Source organism: Pseudophryne corroboree, chromosome 5 (genome assembly GCF_028390025.1).
Source record: "Pseudophryne corroboree isolate aPseCor3 chromosome 5, aPseCor3.hap2, whole genome shotgun sequence".
NCBI lineage: Eukaryota > Metazoa > Chordata > Amphibia > Anura > Myobatrachidae > Pseudophryne > Pseudophryne corroboree.
Genome location: NC_086448.1, coordinates 757,756,649 through 757,762,091, shown reverse-complemented (window position 1 = coordinate 757,762,091; position 5,443 = coordinate 757,756,649). Strand labels below are relative to the sequence as shown.

General features: G+C 41.1%; 1 pseudogene; it reads left to right on the top strand.

Moving 5' to 3' along the window:
- Window positions 1–1,350: 1,350 nt before the first annotated feature.
- Window positions 1,351–1,468, top strand: LOC134930111 (5S ribosomal RNA; annotated as a pseudogene).
- Window positions 1,469–5,443: the final 3,975 nt, after the last annotated feature.

Below are 5,443 nucleotides of genomic sequence, written 5' to 3'. Positions count from 1 at the left end.
TTATTTCATATTATGGGACTTAATTATGAATTAACCAGTCAATTACTATTGTCATTTCCAATTGATTAAACTCAACATGTGAATATAAGGAAGCACCAGGGAGCCAGGGAACAGGCATCCAGTGAACAAGCTCCGTAGAGCGAAACGTACGTCACTTCCGGTCTAGTGTTCCGAACTTCCGGTCGGCGGACCACGGACACCGGCGTCTCCTCGCCAGGCTCACTCTTCTGCACGGACTCTCTGAAGCTGCGTCCAGCGACTAGTGGGGGTACTCCACCCCTCTACGTAACAGTAGGTCCCCAGTTTTGTTTTGAAGAAACATCACTAACCAGTTTCCCGGACAATGTGCTTTTTTTGCCTCAGGTAATATTTCATCAGGATTACCAGCACATACCAGCATCTGCTAGAGGCACGTTTTTCTGTTAATCAGATTAATAATCCAGGTAGACCGCTATATTTGTTAACATCTAAGCAGCCAGAGGGTCCTGGTCACATTATCATTGCATTAGCAATTATCTTTGATTTCACAAAGGGGATTTTTTTAGATTTATCATGTATCTGAAACTGGTTGCACACATGATCCATCTGAGGGTATTATTGTAGTATTTTTTCAACATACTTGATTTACCATTGAATAATACTCATTTTTGCAGCAACCATCTCCAATACATAACAGATCTCTGGAACACCCTCTCATTCTGTTCAAACATTTTGGTGGCTCTGCAATGCAATTTGTCAACAGAGCACCATTCTGTTATAAAACAGGACAGTAGAAGTGTCCCTCTAACTTTCTTCGGGATCAGTGTCGTTCCTCACCACCCTCTCATTTTTTCATTCGATGCCCAGGCAGATGATCAAAAAGCAGAAGTGGTGGGTTACTCAACCTGATCCCCTTTCTTCTTTTGCTTCTTTCTCTCATTTTCTTTCTATCACTCTCTAGTCTTTACCCATCCAATTCACGGCAGGGCCACACCATCATTGCTTTAGGACTTCCATTAACCTGGGTGACCTCATCTGATATTTCTGAGAGATATATATACATACATACTTTTTTGACATCAGAATCCGTGACTGCCTTGGTGTTTATAGGACTTTCAGCTATCAATATATGGGATTCAAGACTCACCTCTAAAAAGAGGTGGCACCTAAACAGTCCATTTTTGAAGCCAAGACCCAGCAGACCTCACACCATTTTTAAAGTGTGGGAGAATATCAGTGAACATTTGACACTACCTGTTCCCAGATTCAGGAGCACTCATAACATCATGGGCCTTTATAAGTAAACTCTGGGAAATCCTCCCAAAATCTAAGATACAGAGTTCCTGGTGTCATCAGGTGTGGGATATATCTACCTGCGGTCAGACCATACTGAGTATGCCCAACCTCGTCTGATCTTGGAAGCCAAGCACTGTGGGCCAGGTCAGTACCTGGTTGGGAGACCACCAGGGAATACCGGGTACTGCAGGTATTTTTATCCAAACCCAGGACACAGGACCAAGAATCACTTTCCTCCTTCTTTTCCCCTTCTATTTTGAAAATCCCAGATACACTCAGGAATTTGAGTTGAGCCAGGCATAATATATCGTTTGGTTATTTGTTTTGATGTTCTCTTCCGGTGATATTTTTCACTATATGTCTAATTGTTACAATTCCAGGGAGAAAACTTCACACCAATACATAAGACTTATACAATAATTTTTTGGAGACACCCATATATTTTCGCTCACAGAACCAATTAGCCTGTCATCGTTATTACATTAGTGATATATTTAGACTATATTCCTTTGATTGATTTATTTAGACTATAGCACTGCAAGGAGATCCCTCAGGAGACCATCCGCAACCTCATCAGGAGCATGCCCAGGCATTGTAGGGAGGTCATACAGGCACGTGGAGGCCACACACACTACTGAGTCTCATTTTGACTTGTTTTAAGGACATTACATCAAAGTTGGATCAGCCTGTAGTGTGTTTTTCCACTTTAATTTTGAGTGTGACTCCAAATCCAGACCTCCATGGGTTAATAAATTTGATTTCCATTGATAATTTTTGTGTGATTTTGTTGTCAGCACATTCAACTATGTAAAGAACAAAGTATTTAATAAGAATATTTCATTCATTCAGATCTAGGATGTGTTATTTTAGTGTTCCCTTTATTTTTTTGAGCAGTGTATATTATACATGTTACCTTATACTGCACAGGATTATGATGTATACTCTACAGTACATTGCTGTCATTAATCTGGCACATTATCATGCATGCACTAGCATTAATTACTATTTAAATTATCAAGGAGTCCAGACCAGGTACTCTATAATGGTTAGCCAAACCTCTGTGGTGGCTGGCCACACCCCCTTTGGAGGCTGGCCACACCTTTAATCATGGGCCCCTACCTCTGCATACCCCCGGTGGGCCCTTTATGCTCCAGCCTGACACAGGGGTTAGGGTTCTGTGTTGTATCTGGGGGCACTATTCTCATATGTATGTGATATGTGTATGCTTTGTCACTGCTGTTACAAGTGTTTTGTATATATGAGTTATTATATGTATGTGAGTAGCATGTCACTGGTTTCACCCTCTAGTACAGTGCATAAACATTTAGTACTGAATACTCTGCCTGTTGTCGGGTATTAACTCCTTTGCAGCTCTGGTTTTCTCAGTCCTGTGCTGGGGACGTTTTTCGACATTTAAGCTCATCATGCCATATAAATAAAGGATAATAATAATAATAATAATAATAATAATAATCATCATAATAATAATCATAATAATAATCCATCATCATCATCATCATCATCATCATCATCATCATCAAATATTCTTGATATTTTTATGAAGTATACACACAGTTATGCTGTTATTTTTTTTTCTTCAAAATATATTTTTGTTTATAAAATATCATTAGTCTTTTCATTGACCAAAATTTTTTGAACCAAAAGTAAACATGATAAAAACAAAACAAAAACCCCAACACATAGGGGGAGATGTATCAAGCCTTGGAGAGAAATAAAGTGGAAAAATTATGGAGAAGAAGGGGGGCTGGACTGCACACCCTAATTTTAAACAAAATAAGTGGTGCTACTTTGCTGAGACTTGTAGTACTACACAGGATAAAAGAGGGAGTGCATGTGCACACTCTAAATACTAACACTATTAATCCGAACAATTTTAATAAACTCTGCAATTTAACATGGAGTAAAATTGAGGTACTTAGCATAATTTTGGCCAAAATATGAACCTATCTACTGTGACCAGGTGACCTTATCAGGTGGGTCCACAACATTACCCTCTGAAGAAACCTTCACTGTATATAGAAGGAGAAACATGTTAGGACGGATAATACTGCTCTGGGACTCCATGTGCCAAGGTTGCTAAAGGTACCTGATTGCTGAAAACCACACCTATCATCTGAGCACAGCGTTCATTTGGAGGCTGCTTTTTAAACAGTGAGACATTGGTAGTGACATACTGTATTGGATATAAGCAGGGGTAAGAAACACACTACTAATCCCCCTGATACACTGATCCATATAATTGTGATAGAGTGCAGGAGTTTGAGCTCAGTGCTAGCCTGAATACAACTACTACTGCTCTCCATCTGTTGTGTTGCCTGGGATCTGTGACACAGGATGGAGCATAGCGCAGACACCAAAGTCTCCTTGCGCTCTCCCCTGGAGGTTTACACATTACAGACTGAACTCACATTGCTGTTCATTAACTATTGTTCACATCACAGCGCTGTTTCAGAAATGTATTTGCACCTTTATCTGTGTACACATATGGCTTACACTGTAACCGATTATTGCCAATTGGTAATACTTAAACCTGGATCAACAACACTTTTGGATTTGTAAAGGACTATATGTTAGATTTATTCAATTAACACCTTGGAGCAGGTGTACTTTTACCAGAGACCTGCTTTGCTGGTGAGGATATGGTCTGTTTTTAGGGAATGTTTTTAACAATGTGTTAATATTGTGAATAAATGTGAATATAATATTCCTATATAAGTTTCTTGCCTGTTCTAATATAACATGCGCTCCTAGAAGTGAGTGTTCTCATTCTTCTGGGTCCATGACATTCCTAAGATTAAAGTCCAGAGCATGGGAATGTTAGGGATCTACCTGATGAGGTCACCTGGTCATAGTAGGCGGTCCCATATTTTTGGCCAAAATTTTGCTAAGTACCTTCATTTTACTCCATGTTAAATTGCAGAGTTTATTATTATTGTTCCGATTAGCAGTGTTGGTATTTGAAGTGTGCACCTGCACTTTCTCTTTTTTCTTTTTAAAGTGGAGAAGTTGGCCAAGGCAGCCCATCAGCGTATAACTGCCACTTATCTAGCACAGTCTTTATCGCGCTCTCTGAGGCATCAAAGAGGTATTTGGGGGTTCTTACTTCAGTTTTAATTCACCTTTCCCTAATTCCATGGGGTATATTACTAAGGGGTATATTAAATTAAGGTCAAAACTGCCGTCTTGTCAAAAAGACGTCAGTTTTCGACGTTTTCAGGTTGGAAGGAGTTCCAACCTATTCAGTCCCCAGCTTTTTTATTCGACAAGTCGGGGAATTCGACTCGTCAAATAATATGTGAATCGGTGGTATAGCTGCCGATTCACGTGCTTCAGAGGGAAACGGGGACAAATTCGACAGGTTTTGGCCCCGTTTCCGACCATATCAGTTCGACTTAAAAAAAAGTTGAACTGAGATGAGGGACCTGAGAGGAGGAGAGGAGGGAGAGCCACGGGCAGACGGGGGAGAGATGTGGGTAGACAGGGGAGAGCAGCGCTACAGCACAGCGCTGCAGGAGGATGTGGCACAGCCGCCACTCATGGCAGCATCCACCTGGCTCCAGCAAGTGAGGTCCCGCTTGCTGGAGCCGGGTGGACGCTGCCGTGAAGTCTGGCGGGTGTGCCACATCCTCCTGCAGCGCTGCTGACCCCGTCTGCCCGTGGCTGTCCCCCGTCTCCCCGCTGGTCTCCCCCCTCTCTGGTCCCTCATCTCAATTCGACTTTTTTAAAGTCAAATTGAGATGGGCATTGAATAGCCCTTGTCGGATCTGACCTCAATTGAATATACCCCTAAAGCTTTTAAAACTGAAAAGTAATGATGTTTCCCAATTAGATTCCATCTGTCATTTCTCTATTGCATCCTAGAATACCTATCCCTACACCACAACTTTGAAAAATCCACATATAGAAGAGATTATAACTGGTAGACGTCAAGCAATACAGTATATTCTTAGTATGTGGCCTGTGCATCATTGTGTGCTTGTTTACTTTCTTCTCTACTTTATACATGTTTGGTTTGGTGTGGATAATGTTGTTATTGGGTGATTCTCAGGAGTGTCTTTGTTTTCATCATGGGGTGGTACCGGATGCGTAAACATGGGAAACAACTTGTTTTGGTGACTGAAGATCTGTTTTATGCTCGGAATTCCCT